This window comes from Chiloscyllium plagiosum, unplaced genomic scaffold (genome assembly GCF_037043375.1).
Source record: "Chiloscyllium plagiosum isolate Xiang-an unplaced genomic scaffold, Cpla_swu_hap1 HiC_scaffold_11, whole genome shotgun sequence".
In the NCBI taxonomy this organism is placed as follows: Eukaryota; Metazoa; Chordata; class Chondrichthyes; order Orectolobiformes; family Hemiscylliidae; genus Chiloscyllium; species Chiloscyllium plagiosum.
In genome coordinates, this window is record NW_028270149.1 from 80,263,751 (window position 1) to 80,290,002 (window position 26,252).

The 26,252-nt window shown below is 43.2% G+C and overlaps 1 protein-coding gene and 1 pseudogene across 2 annotated transcripts in view; one reads left to right on the forward strand and one right to left on the reverse strand.

The window, feature by feature from the left end:
• LOC148148841 (sodium- and chloride-dependent neutral and basic amino acid transporter B(0+)-like) overlaps positions 1 to 26,252 on the reverse strand; it is a 430,083-nt pseudogene that overhangs the window by 121,278 nt on the left and 282,553 nt on the right. The gene's annotated exons all lie outside the window — the stretch shown is intronic.
• The window catches only part of LOC148148842 (sodium- and chloride-dependent neutral and basic amino acid transporter B(0+)-like), a 57,688-nt gene continuing 55,354 nt past the window's right edge, over positions 23,919 to 26,252 (forward strand). The window contains exon 1 of the mRNA XM_087992224.1: positions 23,919 to 24,014. The gene's annotated coding sequence lies outside the window, so the exon portion shown is untranslated. The remainder of the gene's footprint in view (positions 24,015 to 26,252) is intronic.

A 26,252-nucleotide genomic window follows, 5' to 3' on the forward strand; every position in this document is an offset into this window, starting at 1 on the left:
GACAACAGCACAAACTGCGAAAGGAAAGGAAGCCAGTTCATTTTATGTGAACTTGTAAAAGGTTGTATAATTTTATTTGAAGATCTGTACATTCTATGGACGAAACCAAAAATAACTTTAGCCTTTGTTTTGGGTATTGTTCCATGTGTTTAGAAATATTACATGTGACTGTCATTGTGCAGTGTATTATTTTCAATTTACAACCATGCACCCAGAAAGTGGGACATCACAATGATTTATACTTTAAATTAAAGATGCTGTTTTTGGCAATATTTTTATCAGAAGCTTGTTTTACAGTTCTGAAAAGACACTGAACAATTTGTTTTGTAAAAGATAACCATCAGTCTCGAAGATGTTTGGCAGAAATCTAATCTGAGTTGTTCAAAACATTTTGCTTTCGTTTGAAGAGAGGTTAACATATATCTTGAAGGTACAGTGAAAAGTGTTTTGTTGCCACAATCCAGCAGCATTTTGAGTTACAATTTACAAAAGTAATAAAAGGAAATTACTTAAATAGAGTTCAGCTTCTGTTAAATTGGGGTCTCAAGCCCGAATCCAGGGTTTCTGCAAGGTGTTCTGTTCGTCATGGAGTCCTGTTCCAGGAACAACAACAACGAAACACAGAGAGAAATCAGGAGCAAGAGGGCCACAGAAACAGACAAAAAGCAGATATGTGGTTTATGAAATGGGAAGGTCATAGGTTATATACTTAGCATTGCAGATGCATCAAAACAGAGTGTACAATTCTCGTTATTGTAAAACTGTGGTTAAAACGTTCAGAACTACATTCCAGGTTGCTGTTATTCATAGAATATTTAAGCCTCATTGAGCAATCCCCTTCAGCCAGAAGTGTCATGTAGGTGATCCAAATCGGCCTTCACCTAAGACACAATCAAGAAACATCATTATATCTTCAAATCAAGAAACAGGTGGAGAAACTGGATACAATAAACTCCTTTCCTGGACGAGTGCAATTCCAGAAACAGAGAACAAGCTCAATACCATCCAGGACAAAGCAGCCAACTTGACAGGCACCACATTAAGCACTTTCACCATTTTCTCCCTTTGCCATTACACAGTGATGGCAGTATATGTCATGTACAAGATGCTGTCCAGGTCTTGCTGCATATGGATACAGACTGGTACAGTTTCTGAGGAGTCATGAATGGGGCTGAACATTGTGCAATCATCCGTAAACAGCAGCACTTTTGATCTTATGCTAGAGGCGAGGTCATTGATGAAACATGTGTATGACATGCTTGCCTTTATTGATCGGAGAACTGGGTACAAGAGTCGGGAGGTCATGTTGCAGCTTTATAAGGCCACACTTTAAGTATTCAGTTCAGTCCTGGTCGCCACATTACAAGAAAGATGCGGAGGCTTAGGAGAAGGTGCAGTAGAGGTTTACCAGGATGCTGCCTGGAATTGAGGGCATGAGCTATAAGGAGAGGCTAGAAAAGTTCAGGTTGTTTCCTCTGGAGCGGCAGAGGCTAAGGGGAAACTTGATAGATTGGGAAAAAGATTCTGACCAACAACCCTGAGTTGAAATGTCTAATAGTAGGGGGCATGCATTTAATGTGAGATGGGGAAAGTTCAAAGGAGATGTGAGGGGCAAGTCTTTTTTCACAGAGAGTGGTAGGAGTCTGAAGTGTGCTGTCAGGGATGGTGGTGGAGGCAGATACAATAGGGGCATTTCTGGACTTTTAGATAAGCATATGAATATTCAAGGAATGGAAAGCAGGCAGAAGGGAATGGTTTAATTTGGCATCATGTCCAGGACAACATTGTGGGCTGAAGGGCCTGTTCCTGTGCTGTACTGTCCTATGTTCAATGTGAACAGCTAAAAACCATTCTGCCTTGGACACAAACCTGAGGAACTCCTGTGTGAATGTTGCACAAATGAGATGATTGACCTCTAACAACCACAACTATGTTTTTTGCTGCTAGAGCTGTGAAGCATCTCCTCCATATTCACAGTGGCACCAGTTTTTGTGCAGCTTATTGATCGCATACACAGTTAAGTGGGGTCTTGATGATAAGGCAGTCACTCTCACCACAACACTAGAGTTTGGGTCTTTTGTCCATGCTTGGAAAAATCTGTAATGAAGTCAGGAGATAAGTGACCTTGGCAGAAACCTGAACTGGGTGTCAGTGAGTGAGTTATTGCTGAGAAACTGCCACTTGATAGCAACTTTTGATTACTTTGCTGATGATCAAACGTAGACTGATGGGCTGGTAGTTCGCTGGGTTGGTTTTGTTTTGCTTTATGTGGACAGGAGAGATCTGAACAAATTTCCACAATGGCAGAAAAATGCCTTGTTATGGCTGTACCAGAATTGCTTAGCTAGGGCTGCAGCAAATTCAGAATCTCAGTCTCCCTGGATTATTGCCAGGGCCCATAACCTTTACATTAGCCAATGTCTACAGCTATTTCTTGACGTTACTTGGAGTTACTTGGCACCTCTGCTGCACGGGACCTCAGGCAAAGGGCATGATGAATTCTCTACTTATGATTTCTAACTGAAGATGGATGCAAATACTCCAGTTTTGTGTCTTTCCTTGATGTGCTGGGCTCCTCCATTGTTGGCGATAGGAATATTTTTGCAGTATCCTCCTCCTGTTGTTAATCTATCGACCATTGTTCACAACTGTATGTAGCAGGACTGCAGAGTTTAGATCTGATCCGTTGGATGTGGGTTTGCTCAGCTCTGATCACTTTGCTGTAAAAGTCTTTGGTAGCTTCACCAGGTTGACACATTATTTTTAGGTATGGCTGGTGCTGTTCCTGGTATGCCCCACTGCACTTTCCAATGAACCTGGGTTGACTCTTGGCTTGATATTAATGACAGAGTAAATGATATGCAGTGCTATGAAATTGCCGATGCGTTTAAATAGAATTCTGCTGCTTCTGTTCTGACAAAGGATGGCTGGACTCAAAATGTTTAACACTGCTTTTTACTCCACAGATGCTGCCAAATCTGCTGAGTTTCTCCAGCACTTTCTGTTTATGTTTCTGCTGCTGCTGATGGCCCTCAATGTTTTATGCATACCCAGTTTTGAGTTGCTGAAGTGGTTTGAAGTCAATCCCATTTAGTATGATAATAGTGCCACCGAACATGATGGAAGGCATCCTCTTCATTGATGATCAACATCTGGGAACATTGCTTTTTTTGAAAGCTCTCTGTTTGGATTGTTTGCTGATGACCTTCCAGTTTTATTTCTACAACATATTGTGAAATTGCTTGGAGAATGACAATGCAGGTGCCAACCTACATGAGATTAGATGATGTTGGAACTATGAACTCATTTTGAATCTTGCTAAGATTCTGCAGCACATGGTTTGTCATGTGAACACCTCCCTCTCTCAATGTTACGATTACATAGCTGCAATGGGTCGGGTACGTTTTGGCGCCGCCCTTTTGGTGCCGATCAGTTGACCCGGCCGTTTTAGCTCTAAACTGTTTTGGCGCTCATTACTTTGACACTGAGCTGTTTTGGCACCAATTCAGAATAAAAAAACGTCTTGTTTGGTTAAAGAAGAGAGGATGACTAACGACCCGATGTAGTTTTCTCAACTAGCAAGAGTTGATAGTCAAAGCTGTAATGACCCGCTGTAGATTGAAATCTCGTTTTGTAATCATTTTCTCATTTAACAATTGTTAATAGTCATCTACTGCCTTGATGATACTTCAGCCCATCTATCTTCACATTGAAAAGCTGTAATACAATTTTCTTTCTATTTTCTTGTAGAGCCCATACCAGAAATGGCTGAAAACATTCTAAGCAAGAGAGACAAACCAAAATTTTCACACGACCGTTATCTATAAGTGTTTGAGAAATGTAGCAAAACGTAGAAGTTCGTTTTTATAATGAATAGGTTAAAAATAATGAATACAAAAGAATTAGATTTATTTCTTACAATGCAACAAAAAAGAATTTCTTATGGGCTCTACAAGACTTTTTTTTATTCTGAATTGGCGCCAAAACAGCTCAGCGCCAAAGTAATGAGCGGCAAAATGGTGGGGCCAAGTAGTCCCATTCCGAGCTGCAATACATCATGAGTAAGTGGGGTGTGATGGAGCACACTGCTCTTGTCTCAACTGGTGTAGCTCCAAAAACATTCAAGCGGTTTGACAACATCCAGGACAAAGTAACCACTTGATTTGCACCACATCCACAAACATTCACTCCCTCTCCCCTCAACACTTAGTAATAGCAGTGTGTACTATCGACAAGATGCACTGCAGAAATTCACCTTGGACAGCATGGTTGAAACCCATGTCCACTTCCATTGGGAAGACAGCAGGTACGTGTGAATGCTACCACCTGCAAGTTACCCTCCAAGACACTCAGCATCCTGACTTGGAAATAAGTAACTGTTCGATTTATGTCGCTGGGTCAAAACCCTGGAACTCCTCCCAAATAGCATTGTCAGTCTGCCTCCAGATCAGGAACTGCAAAGGCTCAAAGAGATAATTCTCCACCACCTCCTCAGCAGCAATTACTGATAGGCAATACTGGTCTCACCAACAATGCCCACATTCTAGGGATGATTTTGAAAAAAAACCCAAACACCTGTTTTGGTGTTTTGCCTCTTTGATGCCAGTTAATTTAGTGAGGCTGTTCAGCAGCCAATAGTGGGGCTGTTTTTGGCACAATGTCATCAAATGTAATCTCATATTTCCCTTTCAAATTTTTGTCATGGAACTCCTGGTCTAATTGTTTGAGTTTCCAATGCTCCATATAAGTGTGTGATTTTGTAAGTGGGTTCTTGAATAGGTTTATTAATGGTCTGTATTATTACTTCAAACCTACATCCACATAAATAGAGAAGCATGTAAGATGTTCAGTGAGATCCAGAGTGCTTTTCTTGTGAACAATCAAGCTTTACAAACATTAGTGATCTCCTAGACATGATGGTGATTGACAGGTGACTTACCTTCACCTTCTGCATACTAACTGCACCAAAACTAAGCAGCCTGGTGCCCTGGGCCAGCTGGGTGGTTTTCTCAGGGTCAAAATAGTTTTTAATTTGTACAACTTGCTTATTGCTGTTGCTTGTTCCTGTGCATAGTTTGATGCTGTGATTTGTTCCACTCCCACTTGATGGTGTTACCTGGCCAGAATAGAGTGGCCCATGTCTGTTAACACAAAATGGCTGATAAGTAGAAAGTAAAATCAAATAGCAGGATTTAAAACAGAATGGCAGACAGAAACTGAGCAAAACAGCCTGCTAGCACACATAAAATATTAGATTAGATTCCCTACAGTGTGGAAACAGGTCCTTTGATCCAACAAGTCACAATGACCCTCTGAAGAGTAACCCACCCAGACCCATTTCCCTCTGACTAATGCACCTAACACTATGGGCAATTTAGCATGGCCAATTCACCTAACTTGCATTTCTTTGGACTGTGGGAGGAAACCAGAGCACCCAGAGAGAATCCATACAGACATGGGGAGAATGTGCAAACTCCACACAAACAGTTGCCCAAGGCTGGAATCAAACCTTTGACCATGGTGCTATGAGGCAGCAGTGCTAACCACTGAGCCACCTTGCCACTCTATGACCAAGCCACCCAAGGACAGTTAAAAGGACCCAGCTTGTTCCCATTCGAAACAATTCTGATATGACCTAAGGTAATAAATGAGTAACAAAAGCCACATTAAATGAAAGGGCAATTCTCCCTATAAATGAATAAGCACAGTTGCAAGATACAACCTATTAACCCCCTAAGCAGCTACCAGAACAACAGCTCAATTTATTTTGCAGTAAACATTTCTTTGAAATTAATTACTTTCAATATTAAGCAATAGGTTCTAGTTCAAGATTCTTCAGAATCATAGGGGCAGTTTTCAATATAAAATAGATACATATAACCAATGTTTCATAAAAGTATTAAAGGGAAAGCATTTAGAACGACATGTGAAGTTCACTGGCTTTAGCAAATGACTTATTTTATGCCCTGAACAAAATAGATTGCTCACAACCCATAACTAACTTTACAAGAGAAATTAATCTTACAAATCTTATAGCAATTAGTTAAAACTAGCTGTCTTCTGTATTTTCACATATGATTAGGATGATGGGAAACATAAGAGGACTAACTGAATTTGATAAATGCAGCTCATAGAAAACAATGAGTGACCGAATTCGAGCTATCCTTCGAGTTAAGCCTGCCTGAGACAGATCCGAAAGAGTCCAGCTGAGTAACATGGGAATGCGAATGAATAGGATGCATAGAAAGATCGAGATTACAGAGTCTGCTGAACATCGTGAGATCATAGGAACCTGGTGCTGTCCACAGGAATGCCCATCATTGATTAGGTGTCTCATAGGATTGGGGATACAAAGTAAGAGGGAGGAACATAGTGATCAGCTTATAAGTGATTATTAACAGAACATATACAAAAAATACTGCTTTTTATTCTAAAATCAGGATGTATCATTGATCTATTTTCCAATCTCAGCCAAAGATTAATGGAAAAAATTGATTTCTCATGTCAAGACCAGATTCAGGGTAGATCCTTTGGCCCTCTCCTTGCATTAACCAGTTTCTATTTGAATAAAAATCTTCCACTTTCCAGAAGCCTGCCTGTCTTCTGAGTCTTCAGTCCCAGTTGGAGGAAAAAGCACTGACAGATTGGCGCTGCAAGCAGGGTGTCCTGCCTGGAGCCTGTGCACCTTGGGCCATGATTTGGGTGAGTATGTTTATTTACCAAACTTTTAGCTAATGTGGCACTTGGTGGGGGACATCTGAAGCCAGAGCACAAAACAAACTTCTAAACTGGAGCGAGTGGGAGGAGTCAGGATCACAGACATAGAGGAAGCGGGTACCCAGCACGAGAGAGCATGAAACAACGTGAGAAAGAGCGTGCTGGAGGCACAAAATTCAGAAAAATTGCAGGGAAAGACTGTGGACAATGGGCTGGGGTCTAGAAAAGTCCAGCCTGCAATAAAAACATGATTAAAAACACAGCAGTACATGATTGAAATGGTGAGGGGTCCAAGGCAGAGCAAAAAGATTGGTGGCTGGGTCAAAGAATGGAAAAACCATAGAAACAGACTGAAATATTGCAGTGTTCATAAGTAACAGAGAGAGAGAGAGAGCAGGGTGAAGACTGACTCACTGCTCTGGTTCACTGAACCTTGTAGGAGGGTTAACTCATTGTGGTCTGGTTTGAATGCACCTTGGTTTGTTGGTTGCTAAATGTTGTCTTGTGCAATCTTTGTGTTTTCATTCTTTAAGGTTTGAGATTTGGGGATGCATTGAAGTTAGTTTGCATTTCGGGAATGTATGGTGATTTAAAGGTGTGCTGTGTCTGTGTAAGTATGGGACAAGTACGTTTCGTGTAATGTCTGTTTAAGAACCTATCAGTGGTTGTGTGAAGCAGAAGTCTGCAACAAAATATTGATTTAAAAGGTTGGTGTGTAAGGCTTGGGGTAAAAATTTACTGTTTAGAATTGGCTCTGTGTTGTGTTTGGAGATGGTAATTTCTGAAATTAAAATGTCCCCATGTTTGGAATTTCATTTACTCGCCAGAAATGAACTTCCAAATATTGTTTTAACAAGTGAGTGAATCTCGAACTCTGGATGATAAGGTTTCCTTATTGTAAAAATACTTTGTGGGAAATTGCAAATGATAGGAAATTTGGAATCCTGGAAAAGCAATTTGTTTTGAACCAAATTCTGACAGCAGGTCCTAAAATCTGAGAGCTGACAGACGAATTAGAAAAGGCAAATTTAACAGAGGAGATTTTTTTTCCCTCTTAAAGTGTAACTGTTTTTTGCAGGAGGAGGAGCGACGTGTGATTTAATTATGGGCATGAGGTATACCCCCTCTCTTTCGTAGTTGATCAATACTAATTAATCGATTCTGCTTGACATGGAATGGAGAATGCTTTCTTTAGAAATTCATGCAAATATCATTTTACTGCTATTGGGTGAAACAGTCTGTGGATAGAGAACTGGAGGATGAGAAAAAACAAACAAATTAAGAGAGTTCTCAATTGGGCAAAAGAGCAGCAAATCACCCAGCGAATATTAAGAAACTAGCAGCAGCTATTACAGGGAACACATACTGACAGGGAGCTGGTGGGTCACAAACAAGGGGAGTGTGTTTTGTGTCCAATGAAGGTGATCACTTCCCCAAGAATTCTCCCAATAAGAAATATAAAGACTTGTCATTCTGACAAAGGTATGCAGAGACAAGGATTTAAACAGGCACAGAGTAATCTCCAGCCAGTTGTCAATGGCAATGGATGGAACATAGAACATAGAACAATACAGCGCAAAACAGGTCCTTTGGCACTCGATGTTACGTTGACCTATGAACTAATCTAAGTCCATCCCCTTACACTATCTCATCATCATCCATGTGCTTATCCAAGGACTGTTTAAATGCCCCTAATGTGGCTGAGCTAACTACTGTTCACCGAGCTGGAAATTTTTGTTGCAAACGTTTCGTCCCCTGGCTAGGCGACATCATCAGTGCTTGGGAGCCTCCTGCGAAGCCCTTCTTTGATGTTTCCTCCGGTGTTTATAGTGGTCTGTCCCTGCCGCTTCCGGTTGTCAGTTTCAGCTGTCCGCTGTAGTGGTTGGTATATTGGGTCCAGGTCGATGTGTTTGTTGATGGAGTTTGTGGATGAATGCCATGCCTCTAGGAATTCCCTGGCTGTTCTCTGTCTGGCTTGCCCTATGATAGTAGTGTTGTCCCAGTCGAATTCATGTTGCTTGTTGTCTGCGTGTGTGGCTACTAAGGATAGCTGGTCGTGTCGTTTCGTGGCTATTTGATGTTCATGTATGCGGATTGTTAGCTGTCTTCCTGTTTGTCCTATATAGTGTTTTGTGCAGTCCTTGCATGGTATTTTGTACACTACATTAGTTTTGCTCATGTTGGGTATCGGGTCCTTCGTTCTGGTGAGTTGTTGTCTGAGCGTGGCTGTTGGTTTGTGTGCCGTTATGAGTCCTAGGGGTCGCAGTAGTCTGGCTGTCAGTTCTGAGATGCTCCTGATGTATGGTAGTGTGGTTAGTCCTTTTGGTTGTGGTATGTCCTCGTTCCGTGGTCTTTCTCTTAGGCATCTGTTGATGAAGTTGCGCGGGTATCCGTTTTTGGCGAATACCTTGTATAGGTGTTCCTCTTCTTCTTTTTGCAGTCCTGGTGTACTGCAGTGTGTTGTGGCCCTTTTGAATAGTGTCCTGATGCAGCTTCATTTGTGTATATTGGGGTGGTTACTTTCATAGTTTTGGACTTGGTCTGTGTGTGTGGCTTTCCTGTATACCCTTGTAGTGAATTCTCCGTTCGGTGTTCTCTGTACCATCACGTCTAGGAATGGGAGTTGGCTATCCTTTTCTTCTTCTCTCGTGAATCGGATTCCTGTGAGTGTGGCGTTGATGATCCGGTGTGTTTTTTCTATTTCCATGTTTTTAATGATTACAAACGTGTCATCGACATATCTGACCCAGAGTTTGGGTTGAATTTGTGGTAGGACTGTTTGTTCTAACCTTGGCATAACTGCCTCTGCTATGAGTCCCTAGAGGCATGGCATTCATCCACAAACTCCATCGACCTGGACCCAATATACCAACCACTACAGCAGACAGCTGAAACTGACAACCGGAAGCGGCAGGGACAGACCACTATAAACACCGGAGGAAACATCAAAGAAGCGCTTCGCAGGAGGCTCCCAAGCATTGATGATGTCGCCTAGCCAGGGGACGAAACGTTTGCAACAAAAACTTCCAGCTCGGCAAACAGAACCACAACAACGAGCACCTGAGCTACAAATCTTCGCACAAACTTTGAACTAACTACATTGACAGGCAGGGCATGCTATGCCTTTACCACTCTCTGAGTGAAGAAACTTCCTCTGACATCTGTCTTAAATCCATCACCCTTCAAATTGCAGCTATGCCCCCTCATACAAGCCGTCATCACCATCCTAGGAAAAAGACTCTCACTGTCCACCCTATCCCTCTGATCATCTTGTATACCTCTATGAAATCCCCTCTTAGCCTTCTTCTTTCCAATGAGAACATGCCCAAGTCCTTCAGCTTTTTCTCATAAGACCTTCCCTCCAGACCAGGCAACATCCTGGTAAATCTCCTCTGCACCTTTTCCAATGCTTCCACATCCTTCCTGTAATGGGACATCCAGAACTGTACACAATATTCCAAGTGAGGCCACACTAATGTTTTGTATAGTTGCAGCATGACATTCTGGCTCTGGAACTCTATTCCTCTACCAATAAAACCTAACACACCATATGCCTTCTTAATAGCACTATCAACCTGGGTGGCAACTTTCAAGGATCTATGTACATGGACACCAAGATCCCTCTGCACATCCACACTACCAAGAATCTTTCCATTGACCCAGTATTCTGCCTTCTTGTTATTCTTCCCAAAGTGAATCACTTCACATTTATCCACATTGAACTCCATTTGCCACCTCTCAGCCCAATTCTGCAGTTTATCCAAGTTCTCCCTGCAATCTGCAACATTCTTCCACACTGTCCACTGCATCAACTTTGGTATCATCTGCAAACTTATTAACCTATCCACCTATGCCTGCGTCCAAGTCTTTTATGAAAATGAGAAACAGCAGTGGTCCCAAAACAGATCCTTGTGGCACATCACTAGTAACCGGACCCTAGGCTGAATATTTTCCATCAACCACCAATTGTTGTCTTCTTACAGAAAGCCAGTTTCTAATCCAAACTGCTGAATCACCCTCAATCCCATGCTTCTTCATTTTCTCCAAATGCCCACCATGTGGGACTTTATCAAAGGCTTTACTGAAGTCCATGTACACCACATCAACTGCCCTACCCTCATCCACATGTTTGGTCACCTTCTCAAAAAACTGCCATGACCTGCCCTTGATGAAACCATGTTGACCATCTCCAATCAAATTGTTGCTTGCTAGATGATTATAAATCCTATCTCTTATAATCCTTTCCAAAACTTTTCCTGCAATACACGTAAGGCTCACTGTTCTATAATTAACTGGGTCATCTCTACTACCCATCTTGAACAAGGGCACAACATTTGTAACCCTCCAGTCCTCTGGTACCACACCTGTAGACAATGATGACTCAAAGATCAAGGCCAAAAGCTCTGCCATTTCCTCCCTAGTTTCCCAGAGAATCCTCAGACAAATTCACTCTGGACCAGGGGCCTTACCTACTTTCACACCTTCTAGAATTGATAATATCTCCTCCTTACGAACCTCAATCCTTTCTAGTCCAAGAGGTCATATCTCAGTCTTCTCCTCGACAGTATTCTCCTTTTCTTGAGTGAAGCACCTCTCCGATCTCCGCAGGATCCACACATAACTTCCCACTTCTGTCTTTGACTGGCCCTATTCCTATCCTAGTCATCCTTTTATTCTTCACATACCTCTCGAAAGCTTTAGGGTTCTCCTTTATTCTACCTGATTATGACTGCTCACCTCCCCCTCCTTGTTCTTCTTAACTCACTCTTTAAAGCCTTCCGAGCTAATCTGTAATTATTCATCGCCTCATCTGAGCCATCCGTCTCAACTTCACATAAGCCTCCCTCTTCTGCTTAACAAGAGATACAATTTCTTTAGTAAACCATGGTTCCCTTACTTTATCACTTCCTCCATGTGTGACAGGGACATACACATCAAAGACACACAATATCTGTTCTTTAAACCACCTCCACATTTCGATTGTTCCCCATCCCTTGCATTTTGCTACCCATTCTATGCCTCCCAAGTCTTGCCTAATCACGTTACAATCGCCCTTCCCCCATCTATAATTCTTGCCCTATGGCATGTACCTATCGCTTTCCATCGCTAAACCAAATGTAACCAAATTATGGTCAGTCTCTCCAAAGTGCTCACCTACCACTAAATCAAACACCTGGCCTGGTTCATTACCAAGTAATGAACCAGGCCAGATCCAGTGTGGCCTCCCCTCTTATCATCCCTTTGACACACTATGTCAGGAAATCCTCATGCACACATTGGACAAAAACTGATCCATCTGACATACTAGAATTATAGCATTTCCAGTCAATTTTGGGGAAGTTAAAGTCCCACATAATGACCACCCAGTTCCTTTCACTCCTACTCAGAATCATTTTGCCAATCCTCTCCTCCCTATCCCTGGAATGTTGCGGAGGCCTATAAAAAACTCCAAGCAGTGTGAACTCTCCTCTCCTGTTTCTAATCTCAGCCTATACCACCTCAGTAGATGATTCCAAGTCAAACGTTCCTTCTGTCCTTGACTAACAAAGCCACACCTCCCCCTCTTTTACCACCTTCCCTGATCTTAATGAAAGATTTACACCTGGGGACCTGTAACATCCATTCCTGACCCTGCTCTATCCATGTGTCCGAGATGGCCACATCATCAAAGTCCCAGGTACCAATCTATGCTGCAGACTCACCTATCTTATTCTGGATCCTCCTGGAAGCACAAGTAACACAATGTAGTTGTAACATCACACCAGAAATAAAAAGAAACAGCTACTGTTAAAGGAAGAAGACAATTATTGGACTATATAACTATTGCAGGAACTTTGTAAACAAAAATTGCAGGAAATTTGCCAGACCCCTGCAAGGCCTTACCAATGTGATGGAGGGGTGGTTGGGGGAGAGTGGTGTTGCAGGCTAGCTCAGAGGAGATTGACTGGGGACCTGAGCAGGAGGCCGCCTTTGTTAAGATGAAGCAGAAACTGGCCTCCACACCAGCGTTAATAACTCCCTGAACTGAAAAGGCTCTTAGGAATAGGGCTGCCAAAGCTTGGAGCAGTCTGAGAGATGGTCCCAGTTCAGTTGGAGTGTGCTGCACCATCTTGGACAATTGGAACAAACATGGAGGCGATGTGATAGATGCTGAGGAGTTGCGGGAGCAGAAGCAGTTTTCTGAGGAGAAGGATGAGGACATTGAGCTGGAGCAAACACTCGCAAAGGATTACAGGACTCAACTACAGTGAGGACTACAAAACAGACAGGGCCTGACTTGACACCCAGTTTATGGATGACAGCTCAGTACAGCCCACCATGGAGAACTGTCAATGTCAAGATGCCTGCATTTGATTCATTTCATATTTTTGCACAGCAGCCTGTATTCATTTCGTTTGTGTTCTCATTTACAGTCTGACAATGAAAGGTCATATTTGGAATTGTCCAATTGCTGACCTATATGTGGTGTTCCCTTACTGGACAATGACAAGAAATGCAAAACTAAGCAGCAATTGAGGAATCAGGCCACTGAGGGTAAGAGTATTGGTTACTCTGATGGGATGAACGGTGTGGCCCACTAGTTAGACAGTGAGGGGGCTGAGAGAATGGGGTTGAATGTGCACTCCAGTGATGTGCCATGACCATCACGGATTTGGAGCTGTTATGCTACAGTGTTGCCTGTAAGGTCTGGTGCAGATTTGCAAACCTCACATGGGAGCACAGTGGCCTTTTAAAGATGGTATGGGTACAAGTGATGCCACTCTTTCGACAGATATCTGCTGTGTAGTAAGTGATAAGAGTCACGCAGTCAGAGAGTCACACAGCGTGGAAACAAACCCTTGGCTCCAACTCAAAACGTGTAGTTTCCTGATGAAAGGCTTATGCCCGAAACGTTGACTCTCCTGCTCCTTGGATGGTGTTATTTTCCAGAGCCAAACATTTCAACTCTGACTCTCCAGTATCTGCAGTCTTCACTTTCTCCTTTGCTCCAACATGTCCAGACTGACCAGGTATCATAGTACAAAGAACACTACAGCACAGGCCCCAGGTCAGCGCAACATCGAGGGCCAAAGGGCCTGTACTGCGCTGTAATGTTTTATGTTCTCTGATGTTGTGCCTAATGTCCCTAATGTATCTGGCTCTACTACCATTGCTGGCAGTACATTCCACACAGCCACCAGTCTCGGTGTAAAAAACCTATCTCTGACATCTTCCATAAACCTTGCTCCAATTGCCTTAAAATTATGCCTCCACCTGATAGATGTTTCCACCATGGGAAAAAAAAGTCTCTGACTATCCAACCTATTTATGCCTCTCAACATCTTGTACACCTCTATCAAGTTACCTCTCATCCTTCTTCACTCCAATGAGAAAAGCCCTAGCTTCCTCAACCTTTCTACATAAGACATACCCTCCAGTCCAGGCAGCATCCTGGTAAGTCTCCTCTGCGCCCTCTCTAAAGTTTCCACATCTTTCTTATAATGAGGTGACCAGAACTGAATACAATATTCCAAGTGTGGTCTAACCAGGGCTCTGTAGAGCTGCAGCTTAACCCCGTTGCTCTTGAACTCAACCTCCCTGTTATTGAAAGTCAAAGTTAAAAATCATACAACACCAGGTTGGAGTGCAACAGGTTTAATTGGAAGCACTAGCTTTCGGAGTGATGCTCCTTCATCAGGTGGTTGAAATCAATTGAAAGTCAAAACAGCATGAACCTTCTTAACAACCCTATCAACTTGGGTGGCAACTTTGAGAAATCTATGGACATGGACCCCAAGATCTTTTTTTTATTATATGGAATCCCTATAGTGTGGAAACAGGCTCTTCGGCCCAATAAGTCCACATCGAATCTCGAAAGACCCACCCAGGTCCATTCCCCAACACTATAATCCTATATTTACCTTTGACTAATGCACCTAACCTCCATCCCTGAACACAATGGGCAATTTAGCATGGCCGATTCACCAAACCTGTACATCTTTAGATTGTGGGAGGAAACCAGAGCACCAGAGGAAACCCATGCAGACACAGGGAAAATGTGCAAACTCCACACAGACAGTTGCCTGAGGCTGAAATCAAACCCATGTCCTTGGCACTGTGAGGCAATAGTGCGAACCACTAAGCCACTATGCCATCTGTTCCTCCACATTGGCAAGAATCCTATTGTTTACCCTGTAATCTGCATTCAAATTTGACTTTCCAAAGTGAATCACTTCACACTTTTCCAGGTTGAACTCCATCTGCCACTTATCAGCCCAGTTCTGCATCCTATCAATGTTCCATTGCAACCTACAACAACCCTCCACACTATCCACAACTCTACCAATTTTCATATCATCCGAGTCATTTATAAAAATCACAAAGAGCAGGAGTCCCAGAACAGGTCCCTGCAGAACACCATTGGTTACCAAGCTCCAGGCTAAATACTTACCATCTACCACCACACTCTCTGTCTTCTATGGACCAGCCATTTCTCTATCCAGACAGCCAGATTTCCCTGTATCCCATGCCACCTTACTTTCTGAATGAGCCTACTGTGTGGAACATTATCAAACACCTTGCTAAAATTCATGTATACCACATCCACTGCTCTACCTTCATCAATGTGTTTTATCACATCCTCAAAGAATTCAATACGGCTTGTGAGACATGACCTGCCCCTCACAAAGCCATGCTGACTATCTCTAATCAAACTACGGTTTTCCAAATAATCATAAATCCTCTCTCTCAGAGCCTTCTCCAGCATTTGACCACCACTGTCATAAGACTGACGGATCTGTAATTCCCAGAATTATCCTTTTCCCCTTTCTCGAACAAGTATTTTCCACCCTCTAATCACCTGCTACACTTCCAGTGGCAAATCATCAGCAATGGTGCAGCAATCTCTTCCCTCACTTACTGTCGTAACCAAAGAATTATCCTGTCTGTACCAAGGGATTTATCTATCCTTATGTTTTTCAAAATTTTCTGCACATCCTCCTTCCTAACATCAACCTATTCTAGCATATCAGTCTGTTTCATGCTGCCCTCTGAAACATCAAGTTCCCTCCCAGTAGTGACTACTGAAGCAAAGTATTCAATAAGGACCTCCCCTCCAGACACAAGTTCCCTCCACTGTCCCTGATCGGCTTGAACCTCACTCTGGCCATCCTCTTGTTCCTCACATAAGTGTAGAATGCTTTAGGATTATCCTTAACCTTACCCACTAAAGCTTTTTCATGACCCTTTCTAGCTCTCCCAATGAACCTGTGGAATCTCTTTGGATTATCCTTAACCTTATTTGCCAAGGTTATCTCATTTCTGCTCTTTGCTTTCCTGATCTCCATCTTAAGAATGCCCCTACCCTCTTTATATTGCTCAAGAGGTTTATTTGAAACCAGTTGTCTCTATCTGACATATGATTCTTTTTTTCTTGACTAGAACCTCAATATCTTTATTCATCTATTGTTCTCTAATCCTACCAGCCTTACCTTTTACTCTAACAGGAACTCTGAACTCTCGTTATCACACTTCTTTTTATTCATTTGTGGTATATGGGTGTCGCTAGCTGGGCCAACATTTATAGCCCATGCCAAGTTGTCCTTGAGAAGGTGGTGGTGAGCAGCCTTCTTGATCTGCTGCAGTCCACCTGCTGTGGGTTGACCCACAATGTCTTGAGGGAGGGAATTCCAGGATTTTGATCCAGTGACAGTGAAGGAATGGCAATATATTTCCAAAACTGGAGGGTGAATGACTTGGAGCAGAACTTGAAGGTGGTGGTGTTGCCCTTGTTCTTTGAGATGAAACAGATAGTGGGTTTGAAAGGTGCTGTCTGAGGATCTTCAGTGAATTTCTGCAATGCTTCTTATAGATCATAAAAACTGCTGATGCTGAGCATTGTTGGTGGAGGGAGTGGATGGTTGTGAATGTAATACCAATCAGTGGGCTGCTTTATCCTGGAAGGTATCAAGCTTCTTCAGTGTTGTTGGAGCTGCACTCATCCAGGCAAGTGGGGAGTATTCCATCACATTCCTGACTTGTGTCTTGTAGATGTTGGACAGTCTTTGGGAAGTCAGGGTTACTCACCGCAGTATCCCTCGTCTTTGACCTGCTGTTGTAGCCAATGTTTTTATATGGTAAGTCCAGTTAGGTTTCTGGTCAATGGTAACCCCCAGGATGTTGACAGTGGGGGATTTGGTGATGGTAACACCATTGACTGTCAAGGGGTGGTATTTAGACTGACTTTTAGTGGAGGTGGTCAATGTTACTTGCCACTCGTCAGCCCAAACCTAGATGTTGTCGAGATCTTCTTACATTTAAACATGGACTGCTTCAGTATCTGAGGAGTCGCAAATGGTGCTCAACATTGTGCAATCATCATCGAACATCCCCACCTCTGACCTTATGATGGAGGGATGGTCATTGATGAAGCAGCTGAAGATGGTTGGGCCTAGGGCACTACCCTGAGGAACTCCTGCATAAGTGTCCTGGAGCTGAGATGACTGACTTCCAACAACCATGACCACCTTCCTATGTGTCAGGTTTGACTCTAACCACCTAAGGGTTTGCCCCCAGATTCCCATTGATTCCAGTTTTTCTTCTGTTCCTTGATGCCACACTCAGTTAGCTACAATTTTGATATCAAGGGCTGTCACTCTCCCCTCACCTCTGGAATTTAGTTCTTTTTTCAATGTTTAAACCAAGACTGTAATGAGGTCAGGAGCTGAGCGGCCCTGGTGGAACCCAAACTGGGCGTAACTAAGCAGGTTATTGCTGAGCAGGTGCTGTTTAGTAATACTGTTGATGACACCTTCCATCACTATACTGATGATCAAGAGGAGACTGATGGGGCAGTAACTGGACGGGCTAGGTTTGTCCTGCATTTTATTTCCAGACAATTTTCCACATTGTCGGTTAGATGCCAGTGTAACTGTACTGGAACAGCTTGGCTAGGGGAGCGGCAAATTCTGGAGCACAAATCTTCAGTATGAGGTGGCTATTTTGCCTGCTATTGTACCAGGGTTTCGGACATCTACTCAGAGTTGAAAAACTATTTTCAAAGATAGGGGGAGGGTCCAGTGGTAATGGTCTATGTAGGTAACAGCATATTACAGAATTTGAAGATTATACCCTTTGGATGATTACCTAACTCGCCTGTAAATTAGCATAGGCTACATCCAATGAGGAAGACAAGTATACGGCTGAAAGACTGGTGTGGGAGAAATGCACTCTGATCTGTGGGCCATTTGCAATAGGGAAAGGTGCAGCTGTACCATTGGGATAGTCTGAACTGCACTGGGGCCAATATTTATGCAAAGGGTGTCAAACTATCTGGTGGCGTCAAGGGATCAACTGTGATATTTAATGGCATATCAAAAAGCACAGACGTGGTAAGAGGGGAATATACAGGCAGCCCTCAAGTCAATTTGTTTACATGTCATGGCACAATTCAGGACAATGGGAAGCAGCCATTCATAAGTGTAAGAAATGTCAGGTCTTCAAACTTGAAAATCAATACAGGATTATGTTCATAATTACTCGCATTTGTAAGTCCAACATTCTGAAATTGGGGAGCCCCTGTGTGGGATACAGAAGAGTTCATGTGAGTAAGTCTGAGAAGGGTAAAGGAAAGACATTATTGTGTTGAGACAATCGAAATTCAAACATTAGCCGCAGGCATGAAACTGGTTGCAAGTGAATTATCCATAAAGGAAACATCTGGCAATTACAGTAGGAACGAGTTATGTTGTTGAGCAAGTTTTGGTCACGCCTTGCTTAACAGATAACCACAGAATAATGAGAAACGTGTTGTGGTTGGACATGTAAAATGTGATTGGTTAGAAGTAAATGGGATGATAAGTGGACACTAAGGATTGGGTAAACAAGAGAGCATAGAATGGAGAAATAAAGTATAAGAATGAGGCAAACACAGATGGAACTGCTTTGCGTCACCTTGCTATGTACCATTAACACCATGCTTCTGCAATTAGGACTTCAAGAAAACATTGTGTAGATCCCTGCCTGGTTATTCCTAGATTAGATTAGATTACATTACAGTGTGGAAACAGGCCCTTCGGCCCAACAAGTCCACACCGACCCGCCGAAGCGAAACCCACCCATACCCCTACATTTACCCCTTACCTAACACTACGGGCAATTTAGCATGGCCAATTCACCTGACCCTGCACATCTTTTGGACTGTGGGAGGAAACCGGAGCACCCGGAGGAAACCCACGCAGACACGGGGAGAACGTGCAAACTCCACACAGTCAGTCGCCTGAGGCGGGAATTGAACCCGGGTCTCAGGCGCTGTGAGGCAGCAGTGCTAACCACTGTGCCACCGTGCCGCCCACTATCACCGTGCCGCCCACTGCCACCGTGCCGCCCACTGCCACCGTGCCGCCCACTATCGGGGAAATGAGTACCCAACAACTAGGCATAGTCAGCAGGATCGCAAAAGGATAAAGGGGAAGAGGTTTTGAAAACCATTTCAGTCTAATCGACACCGAGAGGTAAGGACTCCTCATGTAATAAATATCCAAAGGGGGGAAGTGGTGGTCTGAGATTTTCCCTGTCTGACGCGATCTGAAACTGCTGGACAATTTCGATCTGAGACATAGGACAGAAAAAGGGGAGCCTTTGTCTATGACTCCGAGAGAGTCTATTTTGGTTCAAGTCTAACCCGAAATCCAGGGATAATGTCTAAATTTGAAAAACCTACCAAAGTTAAAGGTGGGCAGGCAGCACCTGACATTGTTGAGGATGAAGTCTTGTAGAAATTAAGGGAACATATTGAACAACAATTTGACCGTTCTACCACTCTGACTAACATTTGTCAAAAGTATAGAACCTCCATGGGACACTGGTCCCTGGATGATATTAAATGGGTCTGGAGAAAGACTACCCATCTAAAAATAAGAAGAAAATTTGCTGGTCACCCTGTGTAATACAACAACTCAGATAGAGACAAGAAATAATTGAAAAGTTGAATTATGATAGAGAAATTCATAGTCTAAGAGAGCAAATAAAACCTGTTTGAGAGGAATTAAAAACCACAGAGAACCACATTCACAAACTCAAAAGGAATTAGTACACCTAAAACTACGTCACGCACATCACCCCCTCCCTACCTGATTGCCCCATTGTATCCAAAACCCTTGCCTCCAGGTGATGGCCCAGATAAGATTCATACTATCAGTGGTGCCCACTGCCCTGAGGGAAGTTCTGACACATCCAGCAGTTCAGAAGATAAGAGGCACCTCCTGTTGTTATGAGGCCTGTATGGAGGAAACGACAGAAGGGAAGAAAAGTTAAGATTGAGGGAGAGGTTTGGGATAAGGTATCAATTTATCCAATTTTAATCCATGAGACAAACTAGTTGAAAGATGGCCCAAAGAATTACCACACCTGAAGAAGGGAGGTATGAAAACATGGAAAGGGTTAGAAAAATTCAAGAAAATATCTACCTGAGATTCTATGGATGGAGTTCTAATCTTGTTTGCCATAATGGGGAACAATGCGGGACAAACATTGTACTCCAGGTTTAACAACCACATGGGACAGGAAGGACAGACTTTAAATGACAGTTGGCAGACAATCCACAGTTGGCTTCAAGAATTTGGACCATCTAAAACTGTTTGGAGTAAATTACCTGCATTCCAACAGAATGGAAGTGAAGATGTTAAAATCTTTGCAGAAAGATTTGTTGATGTCTGGATCAAGCTTCCTGGTCTAGCTCCTAATAACAACCCAGAGAAAGAGGAGGAAGTTTGGTCCCAGTAAAGGCTGCTTTTGGAGCAGCCTTACAGCTTGAACTAGCTAAGATGTTAAAAGTACAATGTCATGATTTGGATAAAAGCTCACCCACTTTTGGTGAAGTAATAGAGGAAGCTAATCGTCTGCAGGCAAATATAGAATTGAAGCTCAGAGCCATGCAGACCATAGAGGCTCCTAACACTGAGAAAAACCCAGAGAAGTGCTACAGTTGTGGAAAAGAGGGTGATTTGGCTAAAAGGTGCAACTCAGAAAAGGGAAATACCGACAAAAACAGGCCCCCAAACTGGATAAGGAAGTGTCTGGATGGGAGAAGTTGTCCTTGAAGGAGCATCTTATGTTATTGGAACAGCTCCAGCGCTGTACTGAACTTCAGGTAAAAGAACTCATTAACAAAACACTAGAGCAACCCATCTCCATCTTTGAGCCCATTATTTTCACGGCCATCGAGAACCATTCGGATAGCTGCTATGTTTTGATGGGGTGGGTGATAGGAAAGTTGACTGCCTTTTTGACATTAGTGCAGAATGAACATGTTTACCCTTAATTGATGGACATGATTTACCTTTGGAGGGATAGCGGAGAATTGCTGTAGGAGTAGGGGAGAAAGAACTAAGACTTGAGAAAACTAAGCCTCTGCCAATAAGATTGAAGCCAACAAGATTTTTACATCTGTATGGGTTAGACCCATACCACAGGCCTTATTAGCGATGGATGTATTAACTCAATACATTTGCTGTTACACTTTGAGAATGGCCATGTTATTTGGTCAATACGACATCTCAAACAGGAAGAATGGCAGAATCATCCCATTTGGGCAATGGACAAAAATGACTGCGGCCTCTTAAAGATGATCCACTTTTCCTGGAGTTCTCCCATCATGTACTAAACAATACTCCATTAGTTCTGTTTCCATTGCTGATGTTTTACCTGTAATCAAATGATTAGAGCAACAAGGTATACCAGTAGAAGTCCATAGTTCATCTAACAGTCCAGTCTGGCTGGTTAAAAAGCCAGACTGAACTTCACATCTGACAGTAGATTACAGGAGAGTGACCCAGTGCATTGACCAAAAAGCACCCTTGGTTGCAGATCCCTGTGCCATTTTTAATTCTCTTTCGCCTGAATACAAATATTTTTCAGAGATAGACATGGCCAACGGATTTGGGTCCATTCCTTTGGCCTGTGAGGGACAACCATGGTTTGCTTTTACCAGCCAACAACGACAGTATATCTGGATGCATCTGCTGCAGAGCTTTCACAGTAGCCCTACTGTATTCCACATGGCTTTGCAAGATCATTTGCGGGAATTGCCTCTGATAACATCCACGATGATTCAGTATGTGGATGATATTCAAATAGCATTCCAGACTAAGGAACAGCCTAGGGCAGCTTTACGCATTCTCCTTGATCGTTTGTACTCCTTAAGGCAAACCTGAAGAAGGTGCAACCCGCCCAAGAAGAGGTAGAGTACCTGGGACAAAAGATTTCAGCAGGAAAACATGAAATAAGGCAGGACTGGACAGCCGTTACTTGAACAGCCAAATACCCACTACTATTCGGGAATTCAGATCTTTTCTAGGTCATTGTAATTTCGATTGAAACTGGATTGGTAGTTATGCACATTTAGCTCAGTCACTGAATGATCTCCTGAAAGAAAAGAGTGAATTCAAGGAGACTGACCCCAAAGCAGCATTCTGCCTTCCAAAAATTAAAATCTGCTGTGTGCTCAGCCTCAGCTTTGGGTATCCCAAATAACAGGAGACCTTTTCACTCTTCATGTACATGAAAAGGTCAGTTATATGAAAGCTGTACGCTCGGTTGGACCCAGTGGCACTGGGATGGGGTAGCCGTTTGAGAGCTATGGAAGGTACCTCCAAGGCAGTAATAGCCACAGCATCCTGCATTGGATCAAAAACTGATTGTGAAGTGCCCTCACACAGTCCTTGCCATGTTGTCTATGAATCAGGCTTCCCACCCTCTTGGAAGCTCCCAACCTCCACCTTGTTGGCGCCAGTTCAGTCCAATTTTGCTCCCAACCCTGCAGAACCAATGGGGGGGAGTGGGGGGGGGGGGAGAGTTGGAAGGGTGGGGAGGAGGAGGAGGGGAAGAGACTGATTAGGTCGAAGGCGAACATGATTGTGTGGAAATTCTGCAGCTGCTCGGGAGGCCAAGGAACCCTTGCAGAATCCAGACTGAGTTCTCTTCATAGACATATCTTTGTTTGTTGAGAATGGGACACAGAATGCCAGCTGGACTGTTACTAGCCTGCATGAAGTCATAGCCCAGGGAGGTCTGTCAGCAAGCACTTCAGCACAGCAAAGTGCTCTCAGCTGCAGGAACCCCAATTAGAATTGGGGGTGAAGTTCATAATTTCCAAAATGCCGTACAATTACCACAAGAAGTCTGCATTTTAGACTGTAAAGTCCATAATAAAGGAAATCCCATGGAATTCTAGCTGTTTTTGAAGCTGCTAGAAAGGCAGCCTCGGAAGGTAGTGGCTGACAAGAGCCAGTAACACCTAAATTGCAGACTTTAGTCAGCAAGTGACAAGACTTAAAGACAATGAAGGGACAGTGTTCATGGGAAGAAAAGTGGGCATGGATTGAAGTAGGACTGAAATTGTGTGGTGATGGTGTTTGAAGGCAGAGAGACCAATAAACCGGTAAAACCACGTATTCTAATGACATTTCTGGCACAGAAAATTTATTGGTGGGGACATTTGTTTCCACTACAGATGATGGCAAGGCTCCAAAAGAGTTAGTGAGGAACAGGATTCAAGAAACATACACTATTTGTGGCAGATCGTTGCACAACATGCCAAAATAATCCTAGACCAACCACAGTGATTGCACAATTGAGACCTCCGGCACCTGCCGGGCCCTTCTTAGATATCCCAACCAAAATGTCAAGGATATTCAGAGGTTTGAGTCACTGTTGACAAATTTTCAAGCTGGGTGAAAGCATCTCCCGCTCGGCAAGCCACGCCCAATCATACCACTACAGCCCTCTGTAAGGAATCCATCCGCCGATGGGGACTCCCAAGTTGTATAGATTTGGACCAAGGGACTCAATTTGCAGATACATTGTGCCAGGAAGTGTAGAGACTGCTGAATATTAAGTGGGAATTGCATTGGCCTAATCACCCTCAGTCACTGCGACAGGTGGAACGCACAAATTGGATTCTGAACCAACACTTGGCTAACTATCATTAGGAAGGATTGTCTTGGCCTCAAGCTCTGTCTCTGGTATGATGTAGCATTTGAGCTGATCCTAATCAAACCACAGGTATGAGCCCTTCCGAGGTGGTAACTGGTAGACTCATGTCTCTACCTGGTACAATTGATCTTAGAACAGCAGATTGTCAACTATTGAGTGATTTATTGTTAAAGTATTTCAGGATCTAACCGATTCTGTTCATTTTGCTTCCCAACAGGTGTCAGCAGCTTGAGGAGATTCCCCTAAAGCTGTTCACGACATCATTCCCGGCAAGTGGGTCTTCATTAATAAAATACACAAAGAACAGTTGGGTGCCAAGTGGGAAGGTCGGTATCAAGTTCTTCTCCTAACACCTTCAGCCATGAATATGCAGGGCAGGAAGGCTTGGATTCATGCATCACATGTCAAAAGGGCTAACACTCCTGCCCCATCGTAACAAAGTTTTTATTTTTGGGACTCGTAATTGTCTTGATCTCTTGGGTCACATGAACATGCATTGTCAGGCACGAGTTGAATGTGAATACATTTTTGTTCATGTCTTATGTTTATCCTGGACATACGAATGTCTCCAGCTGCTGGGTTTGCTCTCATATTCCCATACATTCAAAGGATGACATCCCCTTAGACACATACCTCTTAATGTATCTGCAGTGGCTGAATGGGTCACTCGCCAGAACGAATCCCACATGGCTGCCACATCTTCCACAGAGAAAGGGATATATTGGGTGGAAATTAATGGCACCAGAGGTAAGTGGGAATTGACAGGGTACAGTTTTTCGGCATTTGAACGCTCCTATCAACCTCCCAAGCCCTTGATAAGAGTAATGTAGAAATGGTTGCTATTCGAACAACAACATTACAAAACCGGATGGCCCTGGATTGGCTACTATCTGAGAAAGGAGGGACCTGTGCCCACCTAGGAAAGGAGTGTTCTACTTACATTCTGGCCAATCCTGAAGAGATCATAAATTCAGCTGCTCATATTCACAAGGAGGTCGACAAACTTAAACAACTCCCTTCAAGTACCATGTAGAATTGGGCTACAACTGGTCAGGATCACTTGAAACATCTATCCTCCAGGAGATTAACATCTTTCTTGTTGTTATTCTTGCTTTATATGTATGTATCAAATGTTGTTTTACTCATGCCCTTAACCCGCCTAAGTTACGACATCTTGAAGCATCTGATCAGGAGAAGCGAATACTGACTGCTGCATATGGGTAATGATTCATAATGTACGATGTGATTGGAATCAAAAGGGCCAAATGCAGGCGAGTGGAACTAGTTTAGTTTGGGAAACATGGTTAGCATGGATGAGTTGGACCAAAGGGTCTGTTTCCGTGCTCTATAACTTTATGAGAACTTTTAATTCTCTCGGTTGCTAACTCCAGCAGTACAGTTGACAAACAAAATATCGAGTACTCTGTAAAGGAAACAGTCAGAACAAGTTGTGTTGATGAGTAAGTTTTGGTCATGCTTAACTTAACAGATAATCGCAGGGACATAGAGAAACATTTTGTGATTGGACATGTAAAATGCGATGGGTTAGAAGTACTCGGAGTAAGTGGAGGCTGAGGATTAGGTAAAGGGAGAGCATAGAATGAAGAAATAAAGTATAAGAATGTGAGCAAAACACAGACAAATGTGCTTTGCATCACCTTGCTATGCACCATTAACGCCATACTTCTGCAATAAAGACTTCAAGAAGGCATTGTGCAGTTCCCTGACTGGTTATTCCTATTATCAGGGAAACAAGTACCCAACACTGCCAAAAGCTGTGAGTCATAGAATCATAGCATCCATACAGTGTGGAAACAGGCCCTTTGGCCCAACAAGTCTACATCGAATCTCTAAAGAGTAACCCAACCAGACCCATTCCCCTTCCCATTTATCCTATATTTACCCCTGACTCATGCACCTAGCCTATACATCCCTGAACACTGCGGACAATTTAGCATGGCCAATTCATCTAGCTTGCTTGGATTGTTGCAGGAAACCAGAGCACCCAGAGGAAACCCAGACAGACACGGGGAAAATGTGCAAACTCCTCAGAGACAGTCACCTGAGGCTGGAATCAAACCTGGGTTCCTGGTGAGTGAGGCAGCAGTGCTAACCACTGAACCACCGTGGTGCCCACATCTCCATATTTCATCACAATGGTTTGTGAGGTTTCCATGTGATTAATAGAATCTGGAATTGAATGATGCCATAAAACAACCATCAGTTATTGCAGACACCTACCTGCTTCACCAGAGTCATTGTCAAACAATATTTCTCATGATTGCCAGGTCTGGCCTACATGTGACTGCACAGCATTGTGATTAACTGTTAACTATCTCCTGTTGGTTAACAGGTCCTCCTGGGTCAACAGGTCACTCATTATCAGCGTAATACAGAATGGGCAACAAATGTGAAGATGCTAACATCTTGTGAAATGATTTTAAAAACGAGAGTAACCTCACTGAGCTTGGAGCGGATGCATCTAGATACAGGTTGTTTTGCTGTAATGCAGCCGTTGCATTCCTCTGCAACCCCGCACTACAGAAAATCGTGCTATTGAAATT